The sequence below is a fragment of the Mixophyes fleayi genome, chromosome 3 (assembly GCF_038048845.1).
Source record: "Mixophyes fleayi isolate aMixFle1 chromosome 3, aMixFle1.hap1, whole genome shotgun sequence".
In the NCBI taxonomy this organism is placed as follows: Eukaryota; Metazoa; Chordata; class Amphibia; order Anura; family Limnodynastidae; genus Mixophyes; species Mixophyes fleayi.
The window spans coordinates 275,716,096-275,731,763 of NC_134404.1; the positions used below are offsets into that span (position 1 = coordinate 275,716,096).

The following is a 15,668-nucleotide window of genomic DNA, read 5'->3' on the forward strand; positions in this document are numbered from 1 at the left end:
ATATGTAATTTGGTGTGTATGATCGTTTTTTCTTCAATTTCTCCACTACCTTATTACTCGTCTTTACCTGTCTCTTTCATATTGTATGCTGTATACAAGATCTTCACTTTGAAGACAAGAGTAATATATAAATGGAACTCTGTTGATTCTTTTAAAGGGATGGACAGCATAGAAAACTATGCACTCATTTTTTACATTTATTTATTATTTGGTATGCACCATTTTTTGAGAGTGCACAGGTATCAAGGTTGCTCTTGCTTTTTATCATAATCCTTCATTCAAGGATTAGATCATATTATAAAATATCTGCCTGGACAGCATAAAGTATCACGTTTAATACAATAGTGATCTTCAGCAACTTCAAAAAAATAATCACTCTCCTTTGGAAAAAGTTGCTAATATTCATCATATTTCTTATCAGAAAGCAATATTGTCGTTGAAATTAGAGTTTATATTGCTCAATAACATACCTACTCAACAAAGAATCTTTAAAATTCTTTTAATGTCCAAATTTTTCCTTGAATCTTTTAGGAAGATGAAATTAAAATTCATACCAGAAGTGGGGTTCGAACCCATGCGGATATAAATCCATTGGATCTTAAGTCCAACGCCTTAACCACTCGGCCATCCTGGTGAGATTTTCACAGGTTTTTTTCTATCTATCATAGTTGCAATGTTCATATGTAATTTGGTGTGTATGATCGTTTTTTCTTCAATTTCTCCACTACCTTATTACTCGTCTTTACCTGTCTCTTTCATATTGTATGCTGTATACAAGATCTTCACTTTGAAGACAAAAGTAATATATAAATGGAACTCTGTTGATTCTTTTAAAGGGATGGACAGCATAGAAAACTATGCACTCATTTTTTACATTTATTTATTATTTGGTATGCACCATTTTTTGAGAGTGCACAGGTATCAAGGTTGCTCTTGCTTTTTATCATAATCCTTCATTCAAGGATTAGATCATATTATAAAATATCTGCCTGGACAGCATAAAGTATCACGTTTAATACAATAGGGATCTTTAGCAACTTCAAAAAAAATAATCACTCTCATTTGGAAATAGTTGCTAATATTCATCATATTTCTTATCAGAAAGCAATATTGTCGTTGAAATTAGAGTTTCTAAAGCTCAATAACATACCTACTCAACAAAGAATCTTTAAAATTCTTTTAATGTCCAAATTTTTCCTTGAATCTTTTAGGAAGATGAAATTAAAATTCATACCAGAAGTGGGGTTCGAACCCACGCGGATATAAATCCATTGGATCTTAAGTCCAACACCTTAACCACTCGGCCATCCTGGTGAGATTTTCACAGATTTTTTTCTATCATAGTTGCAATGTTCATATGTAATTTGGTGTATATGATCGTTTTTTCTTCAATTTCTCCACTACCTTATTACTCGTCTTTACCTGTCTCTTTCATATTATATGCTGTATACAAGATCTTCACTTTGAAGACAAGAGTAATATATAAATGGAACTCTGTTGATTCTTTTAAAGGGATGGACAGCATAGAAAACTATGCACTCATTTTTTACATTTATTTATTATTTGGTATGCACCATTTTTTGAGAGTGCACAGGTATCAAGGTTGCTCTTGCTTTTTATCATAATCCTTCATTCAAGGATTAGATCATATTATAAAATATCTGCCTGGACAGCATAAAGTATCACGTTTAATACAATAGTGATCTTCAGCAACTTCAAAAAAATAATCACTCTCCTTTGGAAAAAGTTGCTAATATTCATCATATTTCTTATCAGAAAGCAATATTGTCGTTGAAATTAGAGTTTATATTGCTCAATAACATACCTACTCAACAAAGAATCTTTAAAATTCTTTTAATGTCCAAATTTTTCCTTGAATCTTTTAGGAAGATGAAATTAAAATTCATACCAGAAGTGGGGTTCGAACCCATGCGGATATAAATCCATTGGATCTTAAGTCCAACGCCTTAACCACTCGGCCATCCTGGTGAGATTTTCACAGGTTTTTTTCTATCTATCATAGTTGCAATGTTCATATGTAATTTGGTGTGTATGATCGTTTTTTCTTCAATTTCTCCACTACCTTATTACTCGTCTTTACCTGTCTCTTTCATATTGTATGCTGTATACAAGATCTTCACTTTGAAGACAAAAGTAATATATAAATGGAACTCTGTTGATTCTTTTAAAGGGATGGACAGCATAGAAAACTATGCACTCATTTTTTACATTTATTTATTATTTGGTATGCACCATTTTTTGAGAGTGCACAGGTATCAAGGTTGCTCTTGCTTTTTATCATAATCCTTCATTCAAGGATTAGATCATATTATAAAATATCTGCCTGGACAGCATAAAGTATCACGTTTAATACAATAGGGATCTTTAGCAACTTCAAAAAAAATAATCACTCTCATTTGGAAATAGTTGCTAATATTCATCATATTTCTTATCAGAAAGCAATATTGTCGTTGAAATTAGAGTTTCTAAAGCTCAATAACATACCTACTCAACAAAGAATCTTTAAAATTCTTTTAATGTCCAAATTTTTCCTTGAATCTTTTAGGAAGATGAAATTAAAATTCATACCAGAAGTGGGGTTCGAACCCACGCGGATATAAATCCATTGGATCTTAAGTCCAACACCTTAACCACTCGGCCATCCTGGTGAGATTTTCACAGATTTTTTTCTATCTATCATAGTTGCAATGTTCATATGTAATTTGGTGTATATGATCGTTTTTTCTTCAATTTCTCCACTACCTTATTACTCGTCTTTACCTGTCTCTTTCATATTATATGCTGTATACAAGATCTTCACTTTGAAGACAAGAGTAATATATAAATGGAACTCTGTTGATTCTTTTAAAGGGATGGACAGCATAGAAAACTATGCACTCATTTTTTACATTTATTTATTATTTGGTATGCACCATTTTTTGAGAGTGCACAGGTATCAAGGTTGCTCTTGCTTTTTATCATAATCCTTCATTCAAGGATTAGATCATATTATAAAATATCTGCCTGGACAGCATAAAGTATCACGTTTAATACAATAGGGATCTTCAGCAACTTCAAAAAAATAATCACTCTCCTTTGGAAAAAGTCGCTAATATTCATCATATTTCTTATCAGAAAGCAATATTGTCGTTGAAATTAGAGTTTATATGGCTCAATAACATACCTACTCAACAAAGAATCTTTAAAATTCTTTTAATGTCCAAATTTTTCCTTGAATCTTTTAGGAAGATGAAATTAAAATTCATACCAGAAGTAGGGTTCAAACCCACGCGGATATAAATCCATTGGATCTTAAGTCCAACGTCTTAACCACTCGGCCATCCTGGTGAGATTTTCACATTTTTTTTTCTATCTATCATAGTTGCAATGTTCATATGTAATTAGGTGTGTATGATCGTTTTTTCTTCAATTTCTCCACTACCTTATTACTCGTCTTTTCCTGTCTCTTTCATATTGTATGCTGTATACAAGATCTTCACTTTGAAGACAAGAGTAATATATAAATGGAACTCTGTTGATTCTTTTAAAGGGATGGACAGCATAGAAAACTATGCACTCATTTTTTACATTTATTTATTATTTGGTATGCACCATTTTTTGAGAGTGCACAGGTATCAAGGTTGCTCTTGCTTTTTATCATAATCCTTCATTCAAGGATTAGATCATATTATAAAATATCTGCTTGGACAGCATAAAGTATCACGTTTAATACAATAGTGATCTTCAGCAACTTCAAAAAAATAATCACTCTCCTTTGGAAAAAGTTGCTAATATTCATCATATTTCTTATCAGAAAGCAATATTGTCGTTGAAATTAGAGTTTATATTGCTCAATAACATACCTACTCAACAAAGAATCTTTAAAATTCTTTTAATGTCCAAATTTTTCCTTGAATCTTTTAGGAAGATGAAATTAAAATTCATACCAGAAGTGGGGTTTGAACTCACACGGATATAAATCCATTGGATCTTAAGTCCAACGCCTTAACCACTCGGCCATCCTGGTAAGATTTTCACAGGTTTTTTTCTATCTATCATAGTTGCAATGTTCATATGTAATTTGGTGTGTATGATCGTTTTTTCTTCAATTTCTCCACTACCTTATTACTCGTCTTTACCTGTCTCTTTCATATTGTATGCTGTATACAAGATCTTCACTTTGAAGACAAGAGTAATATATAAATGGAACTCTGTTGATTCTTTTAAAGGGATGGACAGCATAGAAAACTATGCACTCATTTTTTACATTTATTTATTATTTGGTATGCACCATTTTTTGAGAGTGCACAGGTATCAAGGTTGCTCTTGCTTTTTATCATAATCCTTCATTCAAGGATTAGATCATAGTATAAAATATCTGCTTGGACAGCATAAAGTATGTTTAATACAATAGTGATCTTCAGCAACTTCAAAAAAATAATAACTCTCCTTTGGAAAAAGTTGCTAATATTCATCATATTTCTTATCAGAAAGCAATATTGTCGTTGAAATTAGAGTTTATATTGCTCAATAACATACCTACTCAACAAAGAATCTTTAAAATTCTTTTAATGTCCAAATTTTTCCTTGAATCATTTAGGAAGATGAAATTAAAATTCATACCAGAAGTGGGGTTTGAACCCATGCGGATATAAATCCATTGGATCTTAAGTCCAACGCCTTAACCACTCGGCCATCCTGGTGAGATTTTCACATTTTTTTTTCTATCTATCATAGTTGCAATGTTCATATGTAATTAGGTTTGTATGATCGTTTTTTCTTCAATTTCTCCACTACCTTATTACTCGTCTTTACCTGTCTCTTTCATATTGTATGCTGTATACAAGATCTTCACTTTGAAGACAAGAGTAATATATAAATGGAACTCTGTTGATTCTTTTAAAGGGATGGACAGCATAGAAAACTATGCACTCATTTTTTACATTTATTTATTATTTGGTATGCACCATTTTTTGAGAGTGCACAGGTATCAAGGTTACTCTTGCTTTTTATCATAATCCTTCATTCAAGGATTAGATCATATTATAAAATATCTGCCTGGACAGCATAAAGTATCACGTTTAATACAATAGTGATCTTCAGCAACTTCAAAAAAATAATCACTCTCCTTTGGAAAAAGTTGCTAATATTCATCATATTTCTTATCAGAAAGCAATATTGTCGTTGAAATTAGAGTTTATATTGCTCAATAACATACCTACTCAACAAAGAATCTTTAAAATTCTTTTAATGTCCAAATTTTTCCTTGAATCTTTTAGGAAGATGAAATTAAAATTCATACCAGAAGTGGGGTTCGAACCCACGCGGATATAAATCCATTGGATCTTAAGTCCAACGCCTTAACGACTCGGCCATCCTGGTGAGATTTTCACAGGTTTTTTTCTATCTATCATAGTTGCAATGTTCATATGTAATTAGGTTTGTATGATCGTTTTTTCTTCAATTTCTCCACTACCTTATTACTCGTCTTTACCTGTCTCTTTCATATTGTATGCTGTATACAAGATCTTCACTTTAAAGACAAGAGTAATATATAAATGGAACTCTGTTGATTCTTTTAAAGGGATGGACAGCATAGAAAACTATGCACTCATTTTTTACATTTATTTATTATTTGGTATGCACCATTTTTTGTGAGTGCACAGGTATCAAGGTTGCTCTTGCTTTTTATCATAATCCTTCATTCAAGGATTAGATCATATTATAAAATATCTGCCTGGACAGCATAAAGTATCACGTTTAATACAATAGGGATCTTTAGCAACTTCAAAAAAAATAATCACTCTCATTTGGAAATAGTTGCTAATATTCATCATATTTCTTATCAGAAAGCAATATTGTCGTTGAAATTAGAGTTTCTAAAGCTCAATAACATACATACTCAACAAAGAATCTTTAAAATTCTTTTAATGTCCAAATTTTTCCTTGAATCTTTTAGGAAGATGAAATTAAAATTCATACCAGTAGTGGGGTTCGAACCCACGCGGATATAAATCCATTGGATCTTAAGTCCAACACCTTAACCACTCGGCCATCCTGGTGAGATTTTCACAGATTTTTTTCTATCTATCATAGTTGCAATGTTCATATGTAATTTGGTGTATATGATCGTTTTTTCTTCAATTTCTCCACTACCTTATTACTCGTCTTTACCTGTCTCTTTCATATTATATGCTGTATACAAGATCTTCACTTTGAAGACAAGAGTAATATATAAATGGAACTCTGTTGATTCTTTTAAAGGGATGGACAGCATAGAAAGCTATGCACTCATTTTTTACATTTATTTATTATTTGGTATGCACCATTTTTTGAGAGTGCACAGGTATCAAGGTTGCTCTTGCTTTTTATCATAATCCTTCATTCAAGGATTAGATCATATTATAAAATATCTGCCTGGACAGCATAAAGTATCACGTTTAATACAATAGGGATCTTCAGCAACTTCAAAAAAATAATCACTCTCCTTTGGAAAAAGTCGCTAATATTCATCATATTTCTTATCAGAAAGCAATATTGTCGTTGAAATTAGAGTTTATATGGCTCAATAACATACCTACTCAACAAAGAATCTTTAAAATTCTTTTAATGTCCAAATTTTTCCTTGAATCTTTTAGGAAGATGAAATTAAAATTCATACCAGAAGTAGGGTTCAAACCCACGCGGATATAAATCCATTGGATCTTAAGTCCAACGTCTTAACCACTCGGCCATCCTGGTGAGATTTTCACATTTTTTTTTCTATCTATCATAGTTGCAATGTTCATATGTAATTAGGTGTGTATGATCGTTTTTTCTTCAATTTCTCCACTACCTTATTACTCGTCTTTTCCTGTCTCTTTCATATTGTATGCTGTATACAAGATCTTCACTTTGAAGACAAGAGTAATATATAAATGGAACTCTGTTGATTCTTTTAAAGGGATGGACAGCATAGAAAACTATGCACTCATTTTTTACATTTATTTATTATTTGGTATGCACCATTTTTTGAGAGTGCACAGGTATCAAGGTTGCTCTTGCTTTTTATCATAATCCTTCATTCAAGGATTAGATCATATTATAAAATATCTGCTTGGACAGCATAAAGTATCACGTTTAATACAATAGTGATCTTCAGCAACTTCAAAAAAATAATCACTCTCCTTTGGAAAAAGTTGCTAATATTCATCATATTTCTTATCAGAAAGCAATATTGTCGTTGAAATTAGAGTTTATATTGCTCAATAACATACCTACTCAACAAAGAATCTTTAAAATTCTTTTAATGTCCAAATTTTTCCTTGAATCTTTTAGGAAGATGAAATTAAAATTCATACCAGAAGTGGGGTTTGAACTCACACGGATATAAATCCATTGGATCTTAAGTCCAACGCCTTAACCACTCGGCCATCCTGGTAAGATTTTCACAGGTTTTTTTCTATCTATCATAGTTGCAATGTTCATATGTAATTTGGTGTGTATGATCGTTTTTTCTTCAATTTCTCCACTACCTTATTACTCGTCTTTACCTGTCTCTTTCATATTATATGCTGTATACAAGATCTTCACTTTGAAGACAAGAGTAATATATAAATGGAACTCTGTTGATTCTTTTAAAGGGATGGACAGCATAGAAAACTATGCACTCATTTTTTACATTTATTTATTATTTGGTATGCACCATTTTTTGAGAGTGCACAGGTATCAAGGTTGCTCTTGCTTTTTATCATAATCCTTCATTCAAGGATTAGATCATATTATAAAATATCTGCCTGGACAGCATAAAGTATCACGTTTAATACAATAGGGATCTTCAGCAACTTCAAAAAAATAATCACTCTCCTTTGGAAAAAGTCGCTAATATTCATCATATTTCTTATCAGAAAGCAATATTGTCGTTGAAATTAGAGTTTATATGGCTCAATAACATACCTACTCAACAAAGAATCTTTAAAATTCTTTTAATGTCCAAATTTTTCCTTGAATCTTTTAGGAAGATGAAATTAAAATTCATACCAGAAGTAGGGTTCAAACCCACGCGGATATAAATCCATTGGATCTTAAGTCCAACGTCTTAACCACTCGGCCATCCTGGTGAGATTTTCACATTTTTTTTTCTATCTATCATAGTTGCAATGTTCATATGTAATTAGGTGTGTATGATCGTTTTTTCTTCAATTTCTCCACTACCTTATTACTCGTCTTTTCCTGTCTCTTTCATATTGTATGCTGTATACAAGATCTTCACTTTGAAGACAAGAGTAATATATAAATGGAACTCTGTTGATTCTTTTAAAGGGATGGACAGCATAGAAAACTATGCACTCATTTTTTACATTTATTTATTATTTGGTATGCACCATTTTTTGAGAGTGCACAGGTATCAAGGTTGCTCTTGCTTTTTATCATAATCCTTCATTCAAGGATTAGATCATATTATAAAATATCTGCTTGGACAGCATAAAGTATCACGTTTAATACAATAGTGATCTTCAGCAACTTCAAAAAAATAATCACTCTCCTTTGGAAAAAGTTGCTAATATTCATCATATTTCTTATCAGAAAGCAATATTGTCGTTGAAATTAGAGTTTATATTGCTCAATAACATACCTACTCAACAAAGAATCTTTAAAATTCTTTTAATGTCCAAATTTTTCCTTGAATCTTTTAGGAAGATGAAATTAAAATTCATACCAGAAGTGGGGTTTGAACTCACACGGATATAAATCCATTGGATCTTAAGTCCAACGCCTTAACCACTCGGCCATCCTGGTAAGATTTTCACAGGTTTTTTTCTATCTATCATAGTTGCAATGTTCATATGTAATTTGGTGTGTATGATCGTTTTTTCTTCAATTTCTCCACTACCTTATTACTCGTCTTTACCTGTCTCTTTCATATTGTATGCTGTATACAAGATCTTCACTTTGAAGACAAGAGTAATATATAAATGGAACTCTGTTGATTCTTTTAAAGGGATGGACAGCATAGAAAACTATGCACTCATTTTTTACATTTATTTATTATTTGGTATGCACCATTTTTTGAGAGTGCACAGGTATCAAGGTTGCTCTTGCTTTTTATCATAATCCTTCATTCAAGGATTAGATCATAGTATAAAATATCTGCTTGGACAGCATAAAGTATGTTTAATACAATAGTGATCTTCAGCAACTTCAAAAAAATAATAACTCTCCTTTGGAAAAAGTTGCTAATATTCATCATATTTCTTATCAGAAAGCAATATTGTCGTTGAAATTAGAGTTTATATTGCTCAATAACATACCTACTCAACAAAGAATCTTTAAAATTCTTTTAATGTCCAAATTTTTCCTTGAATCATTTAGGAAGATGAAATTAAAATTCATACCAGAAGTGGGGTTTGAACCCATGCGGATATAAATCCATTGGATCTTAAGTCCAACGCCTTAACCACTCGGCCATCCTGGTGAGATTTTCACATTTTTTTTTCTATCTATCATAGTTGCAATGTTCATATGTAATTAGGTTTGTATGATCGTTTTTTCTTCAATTTCTCCACTACCTTATTACTCGTCTTTACCTGTCTCTTTCATATTGTATGCTGTATACAAGATCTTCACTTTGAAGACAAGAGTAATATATAAATGGAACTCTGTTGATTCTTTTAAAGGGATGGACAGCATAGAAAACTATGCACTCATTTTTTACATTTATTTATTATTTGGTATGCACCATTTTTTGAAAGTGCACAGGTATCAAGGTTACTCTTGCTTTTTATCATAATCCTTCATTCAAGGATTAGATCATATTATAAAATATCTGCCTGGACAGCATAAAGTATCACGTTTAATACAATAGTGATCTTCAGCAACTTCAAAAAAATAATCACTCTCCTTTGGAAAAAGTTGCTAATATTCATCATATTTCTTATCAGAAAGCAATATTGTCGTTGAAATTAGAGTTTATATTGCTCAATAACATACCTACTCAACAAAGAATCTTTAAAATTCTTTTAATGTCCAAATTTTTCCTTGAATCTTTTAGGAAGATGAAATTAAAATTCATACCAGAAGTGGGGTTCGAACCCACGCGGATATAAATCCATTGGATCTTAAGTCCAACGCCTTAACGACTCGGCCATCCTGGTGAGATTTTCACAGGTTTTTTTCTATCTATCATAGTTGCAATGTTCATATGTAATTAGGTTTCTATGATCGTTTTTTCTTCAATTTCTCCACTACCTTATTACTCGTCTTTACCTGTCTCTTTCATATTGTATGCTGTATACAAGATCTTCACTTTAAAGACAAGAGTAATATATAAATGGAACTCTGTTGATTCTTTTAAAGGGATGGACAGCATAGAAAACTATGCACTCATTTTTTACATTTATTTATTATTTGGTATGCACCATTTTTTGTGAGTGCACAGGTATCAAGGTTGCTCTTGCTTTTTATCATAATCCTTCATTCAAGGATTAGATCATATTATAAAATATCTGCCTGGACAGCATAAAGTATCACGTTTAATACAATAGGGATCTTTAGCAACTTCAAAAAAAATAATCACTCTCATTTGGAAATAGTTGCTAATATTCATCATATTTCTTATCAGAAAGCAATATTGTCGTTGAAATTAGAGTTTCTAAAGCTCAATAACATACATACTCAACAAAGAATCTTTAAAATTCTTTTAATGTCCAAATTTTTCCTTGAATCTTTTAGGAAGATGAAATTAAAATTCATACCAGTAGTGGGGTTCGAACCCACGCGGATATAAATCCATTGGATCTTAAGTCCAACACCTTAACCACTCGGCCATCCTGGTGAGATTTTCACAGATTTTTTTCTATCTATCATAGTTGCAATGTTCATATGTAATTTGGTGTATATGATCGTTTTTTCTTCAATTTCTCCACTACCTTATTACGCGTCTTTACCTGTCTCTTTCATATTATATGCTGTATACAAGATCTTCACTTTGAAGACAAGAGTAATATATAAATGGAACTCTGTTGATTCTTTTAAAGGGATGGACAGCATAGAAAGCTATGCACTCATTTTTTACATTTATTTATTATTTGGTATGCACCATTTTTTGAGAGTGCACAGGTATCAAGGTTGCTCTTGCTTTTTATCATAATCCTTCATTCAAGGATTAGATCATATTATAAAATATCTGCCTGGACAGCATAAAGTATCACGTTTAATACAATAGGGATCTTCAGCAACTTCAAAAAAATAATCACTCTCCTTTGGAAAAAGTCGCTAATATTCATCATATTTCTTATCAGAAAGCAATATTGTCGTTGAAATTAGAGTTTATATGGCTCAATAACATACCTACTCAACAAAGAATCTTTAAAATTCTTTTAATGTCCAAATTTTTCCTTGAATCTTTTAGGAAGATGAAATTAAAATTCATACCAGAAGTAGGGTTCAAACCCACGCGGATATAAATCCATTGGATCTTAAGTCCAACGTCTTAACCACTCGGCCATCCTGGTGAGATTTTCACATTTTTTTTTCTATCTATCATAGTTGCAATGTTCATATGTAATTAGGTGTGTATGATCGTTTTTTCTTCAATTTCTCCACTACCTTATTACTCGTCTTTTCCTGTCTCTTTCATATTGTATGCTGTATACAAGATCTTCACTTTGAAGACAAGAGTAATATATAAATGGAACTCTGTTGATTCTTTTAAAGGGATGGACAGCATAGAAAACTATGCACTCATTTTTTACATTTATTTATTATTTGGTATGCACCATTTTTTGAGAGTGCACAGGTATCAAGGTTGCTCTTGCTTTTTATCATAATCCTTCATTCAAGGATTAGATCATAGTATAAAATATCTGCCTGGACAGCATAAAGTATGTTTAATACAATAGTGATCTTCAGCAACTTCAAAAAAATAATAACTCTCCTTTGGAAAAAGTTGCTAATATTCATCATATTTCTTATCAGAAAGCAATATTGTCGTTGAAATTAGAGTTTATATGGCTCAATAACATACCTACTCAACAAAGAATCTTTAAAATTCTTTTAATGTCCAAATTTTTCCTTGAATCTTTTAGGAAGATGAAATTAAAATTCATACCAGAAGTAGGGTTCAAACCCACGCGGATATAAATCCATTGGATCTTAAGTCCAACGTCTTAACCACTCGGCCATCCTGGTGAGATTTTCACATTTTTTTTTCTATCTATCATAGTTGCAATGTTCATATGTAATTAGGTGTGTATGATCGTTTTTTCTTCAATTTCTCCACTACCTTATTACTCGTCTTTTCCTGTCTCTTTCATATTGTATGCTGTATACAAGATCTTCACTTTGAAGACAAGAGTAATATATAAATGGAACTCTGTTGATTCTTTTAAAGGGATGGACAGCATAGAAAACTATGCACTCATTTTTTACATTTATTTATTATTTGGTATGCACCATTTTTTGAGAGTGCACAGGTATCAAGGTTGCTCTTGCTTTTTATCATAATCCTTCATTCAAGGATTAGATCATATTATAAAATATCTGCTTGGACAGCATAAAGTATCACGTTTAATACAATAGTGATCTTCAGCAACTTCAAAAAAATAATCACTCTCCTTTGGAAAAAGTTGCTAATATTCATCATATTTCTTATCAGAAAGCAATATTGTCATTGAAATTAGAGTTTATATTGCTCAATAACATACCTACTCAACAAAGAATCTTTAAAATTCTTTTAATGTCCAAATTTTTCCTTGAATCTTTTAGGAAGATGAAATTAAAATTCATACCAGAAGTGGGGTTTGAACTCACACGGATATAAATCCATTGGATCTTAAGTCCAACGCCTTAACCACTCGGCCATCCTGGTAAGATTTTCACAGGTTTTTTTCTATCTATCATAGTTGCAATGTTCATATGTAATTTGGTGTGTATGATCGTTTTTTCTTCAATTTCTCCACTACCTTATTACTCGTCTTTACCTGTCTCTTTCATATTGTATGCTGTATACAAGATCTTCACTTTGAAGACAAGAGTAATATATAAATGGAACTCTGTTGATTCTTTTAAAGGGATGGACAGCATAGAAAACTATGCACTCATTTTTTACATTTATTTATTATTTGGTATGCACCATTTTTTGAGAGTGCACAGGTATCAAGGTTACTCTTGCTTTTTATCATAATCCTTCATTCAAGGATTAGATCATATTATAAAATATCTGCCTGGACAGCATAAAGTATCACGTTTAATACAATAGTGATCTTCAGCAACTTCAAAAAAATAATCACTCTCCTTTGGAAAAAGTTGCTAATATTCATCATATTTCTTATCAGAAAGCAATATTGTCGTTGAAATTAGAGTTTATATTGCTCAATAACATACCTACTCAACAAAGAATCTTTAAAATTCTTTTAATGTCCAAATTTTTCCTTGAATCTTTTAGGAAGATGAAATTAAAATTCATACCAGAAGTGGGGTTTGAACCCACGCGGATATAAATCCATTGGATCTTAAGTCCAACGCCTTAACCACTCGGCCATCCTGGTGAGATTTTCACAGGTTTTTTTCTATCTATCATAGTTGCAATGTTCATATGTAATTAAGTTTGTATGATCGTTTTTTCTTCAATTTCTCCACTACCTTATTACTCGTCTTTACCTGTCTCTTTCATATTGTATGCTGTATACAAGATCTTCACTTTAAAGACAAGAGTAATATATAAATGGAACTCTGTTGATTCTTTTAAAGGGATGGACAGCATAGAAAACTATGCACTCATTTTTTACATTTATTTATTATTTGGTATGCACCATTTTTTGTGAGTGCACAGGTATCAAGGTTGCTCTTGCTTTTTATCATAATCCTTCATTCAAGGATTAGATAATATTATAAAATATCTGCCTGGACAGCATAAAGTATCACGTTTAATACAATAGGGATCTTTAGCAACTTCAAAAAAAATAATCACTCTCATTTGGAAATAGTTGCTAATATTCATCATATTTCTTATCAGAAAGCAATATTGTCGTTGAAATTAGAGTTTCTAAAGCTCAATAACATACATACTCAACAAAGAATCTTTAAAATTCTTTTAATGTCCAAATTTTTCCTTGAATCTTTTAGGAAGATGAAATTAAAATTCATACCAGTAGTGGGGTTCGAACCCACGCGGATATAAATCCATTGGATCTTAAGTCCAACACCTTAACCACTCGGCCATCCTGGTGAGATTTTCACAGATTTTTTTCTATCTATCATAGTTGCAATGTTCATATGTAATTTGGTGTATATGATCGTTTTTTCTTCAATTTCTCCACTACCTTATTACTCGTCTTTACCTGTCTCTTTCATATTATATGCTGTATACAAGATCTTCACTTTGAAGACAAGAGTAATATATAAATGGAACTCTGTTGATTCTTTTAAAGGGATGGACAGCATAGAAAACTATGCACTCATTTTTTACATTTATTTATTATTTGGTATGCACCATTTTTTGAGAGTGCACAGGTATCAAGGTTGCTCTTGCTTTTTATCATAATCCTTCATTCAAGGATTAGATCATATTATAAAATATCTGCCTGGACAGCATAAAGTATCACGTTTAATACAATAGGGATCTTCAGCAACTTCAAAAAAATAATCACTCTCCTTTGGAAAAAGTCGCTAATATTCATCATATTTCTTATCAGAAAGCAATATTGTCGTTGAAATTAGAGTTTATATGGCTCAATAACATACCTACTCAACAAAGAATCTTTAAAATTCTTTTAATGTCCAAATTTTTCCTTGAATCTTTTAGGAAGATGAAATTAAAATTCATACCAGAAGTGGGGTTCAAACCCACGTGGATATAAATCCATTGGATCTTAAGTCCAACGTCTTAACCACTCGGCCATCCTGGTGAGATTTTCACAGGTTTTTTTCTATCTATCATAGTTGCAATGTTCATATGTAATTAGGTTTGTATGATCGTTTTTTCTTCAATTTCTCCACTACCTTATTACTCGTCTTTACCTGTCTCTTTCATATTGTATGCTGTATACAAGATCTTCACTTTAAAGACAAGAGTAATATATAAATGGAACTCTGTTGATTCTTTTAAAGGGATGGACAGCATAGAAAACTATGCACTCATTTTTTACATTTATTTATTATTTGGTATGCACCATTTTTTGTGAGTGCACAGGTATCAAGGTTGCTCTTGCTTTTTATCATAATCCTTCATTCAAGGATTAGATCATATTATAAAATATCTGCCTGGACAGCATAAAGTATCACGTTTAATACAATAGGGATCTTTAGCAACTTCAAAAAAAATAATCACTCTCATTTGGAAATAGTTGCTAATATTCATCATATTTCTTATCAGAAAGCAATATTGTCATTGAAATTAGAGTTTCTAAAGCTCAATAACATACATACTCAACAAAGAATCTTTAAAATTCTTTTAATGTCCAAATTTTTCCTTGAATCTTTTAGGAAGATGAAATTAAAATTCATACCAGTAGTGGGGTTCGAACCCACGCGGATATAAATCCATTGGATCTTAAGTCCAACACCTTAACCACTCGGCCATCCTGGTGAGATTTTCACAGATTTTTTTCTATCTATCATAGTTGCAATGTTCATATGTAATTTGGTGTATATGATCGTTTTTTCTTCAATTTCTCCACTACCTTATTACT

At 31.5% G+C, this 15,668-nt stretch overlaps 23 non-coding genes across 23 annotated transcripts; all 23 read right to left on the reverse strand.

The window, feature by feature from the left end:
• Nucleotides 1-551: 551 nt before the first annotated feature.
• On the reverse strand, nucleotides 552-634 carry TRNAL-UAA (transfer RNA leucine (anticodon UAA)). Its single transcript has one exon. It is a non-coding gene; the product is annotated as a tRNA-Leu (tRNA).
• A 597-nt stretch (nucleotides 635-1,231) lies between these two features.
• TRNAL-UAA (transfer RNA leucine (anticodon UAA)) lies at nucleotides 1,232-1,314 on the reverse strand. Its single transcript has one exon. It is a non-coding gene; the product is annotated as a tRNA-Leu (tRNA).
• Nucleotides 1,315-1,906: 592 nt separating this feature from the next.
• TRNAL-UAA (transfer RNA leucine (anticodon UAA)) lies at nucleotides 1,907-1,989 on the reverse strand. Its single transcript has one exon. It is a non-coding gene; the product is annotated as a tRNA-Leu (tRNA).
• Nucleotides 1,990-2,586: 597 nt separating this feature from the next.
• On the reverse strand, nucleotides 2,587-2,669 carry TRNAL-UAA (transfer RNA leucine (anticodon UAA)). The gene has a single exon. It is a non-coding gene; the product is annotated as a tRNA-Leu (tRNA).
• Nucleotides 2,670-3,265: 596 nt separating this feature from the next.
• On the reverse strand, nucleotides 3,266-3,348 carry TRNAL-UAA (transfer RNA leucine (anticodon UAA)). Its single transcript has one exon. It is a non-coding gene; the product is annotated as a tRNA-Leu (tRNA).
• Nucleotides 3,349-3,944: 596 nt separating this feature from the next.
• TRNAL-UAA (transfer RNA leucine (anticodon UAA)) lies at nucleotides 3,945-4,027 on the reverse strand. The gene has a single exon. It is a non-coding gene; the product is annotated as a tRNA-Leu (tRNA).
• A 593-nt stretch (nucleotides 4,028-4,620) lies between these two features.
• On the reverse strand, nucleotides 4,621-4,703 carry TRNAL-UAA (transfer RNA leucine (anticodon UAA)). Its single transcript has one exon. It is a non-coding gene; the product is annotated as a tRNA-Leu (tRNA).
• A 596-nt stretch (nucleotides 4,704-5,299) lies between these two features.
• TRNAL-UAA (transfer RNA leucine (anticodon UAA)) lies at nucleotides 5,300-5,382 on the reverse strand. Its single transcript has one exon. It is a non-coding gene; the product is annotated as a tRNA-Leu (tRNA).
• A 597-nt stretch (nucleotides 5,383-5,979) lies between these two features.
• Nucleotides 5,980-6,062, reverse strand: TRNAL-UAA (transfer RNA leucine (anticodon UAA)). Its single transcript has one exon. It is a non-coding gene; the product is annotated as a tRNA-Leu (tRNA).
• A 596-nt stretch (nucleotides 6,063-6,658) lies between these two features.
• TRNAL-UAA (transfer RNA leucine (anticodon UAA)) lies at nucleotides 6,659-6,741 on the reverse strand. Its single transcript has one exon. It is a non-coding gene; the product is annotated as a tRNA-Leu (tRNA).
• A 596-nt stretch (nucleotides 6,742-7,337) lies between these two features.
• TRNAL-UAA (transfer RNA leucine (anticodon UAA)) lies at nucleotides 7,338-7,420 on the reverse strand. The gene has a single exon. It is a non-coding gene; the product is annotated as a tRNA-Leu (tRNA).
• Nucleotides 7,421-8,016: 596 nt separating this feature from the next.
• TRNAL-UAA (transfer RNA leucine (anticodon UAA)) lies at nucleotides 8,017-8,099 on the reverse strand. Its single transcript has one exon. It is a non-coding gene; the product is annotated as a tRNA-Leu (tRNA).
• Nucleotides 8,100-8,695: 596 nt separating this feature from the next.
• Nucleotides 8,696-8,778, reverse strand: TRNAL-UAA (transfer RNA leucine (anticodon UAA)). The gene has a single exon. It is a non-coding gene; the product is annotated as a tRNA-Leu (tRNA).
• Nucleotides 8,779-9,371: 593 nt separating this feature from the next.
• On the reverse strand, nucleotides 9,372-9,454 carry TRNAL-UAA (transfer RNA leucine (anticodon UAA)). The gene has a single exon. It is a non-coding gene; the product is annotated as a tRNA-Leu (tRNA).
• Nucleotides 9,455-10,050: 596 nt separating this feature from the next.
• TRNAL-UAA (transfer RNA leucine (anticodon UAA)) lies at nucleotides 10,051-10,133 on the reverse strand. Its single transcript has one exon. It is a non-coding gene; the product is annotated as a tRNA-Leu (tRNA).
• Nucleotides 10,134-10,730: 597 nt separating this feature from the next.
• On the reverse strand, nucleotides 10,731-10,813 carry TRNAL-UAA (transfer RNA leucine (anticodon UAA)). Its single transcript has one exon. It is a non-coding gene; the product is annotated as a tRNA-Leu (tRNA).
• A 596-nt stretch (nucleotides 10,814-11,409) lies between these two features.
• Nucleotides 11,410-11,492, reverse strand: TRNAL-UAA (transfer RNA leucine (anticodon UAA)). Its single transcript has one exon. It is a non-coding gene; the product is annotated as a tRNA-Leu (tRNA).
• Nucleotides 11,493-12,085: 593 nt separating this feature from the next.
• On the reverse strand, nucleotides 12,086-12,168 carry TRNAL-UAA (transfer RNA leucine (anticodon UAA)). The gene has a single exon. It is a non-coding gene; the product is annotated as a tRNA-Leu (tRNA).
• Nucleotides 12,169-12,764: 596 nt separating this feature from the next.
• TRNAL-UAA (transfer RNA leucine (anticodon UAA)) lies at nucleotides 12,765-12,847 on the reverse strand. The gene has a single exon. It is a non-coding gene; the product is annotated as a tRNA-Leu (tRNA).
• Nucleotides 12,848-13,443: 596 nt separating this feature from the next.
• Nucleotides 13,444-13,526, reverse strand: TRNAL-UAA (transfer RNA leucine (anticodon UAA)). Its single transcript has one exon. It is a non-coding gene; the product is annotated as a tRNA-Leu (tRNA).
• Nucleotides 13,527-14,123: 597 nt separating this feature from the next.
• Nucleotides 14,124-14,206, reverse strand: TRNAL-UAA (transfer RNA leucine (anticodon UAA)). Its single transcript has one exon. It is a non-coding gene; the product is annotated as a tRNA-Leu (tRNA).
• A 596-nt stretch (nucleotides 14,207-14,802) lies between these two features.
• On the reverse strand, nucleotides 14,803-14,885 carry TRNAL-UAA (transfer RNA leucine (anticodon UAA)). The gene has a single exon. It is a non-coding gene; the product is annotated as a tRNA-Leu (tRNA).
• A 597-nt stretch (nucleotides 14,886-15,482) lies between these two features.
• TRNAL-UAA (transfer RNA leucine (anticodon UAA)) lies at nucleotides 15,483-15,565 on the reverse strand. The gene has a single exon. It is a non-coding gene; the product is annotated as a tRNA-Leu (tRNA).
• Nucleotides 15,566-15,668: the final 103 nt, after the last annotated feature.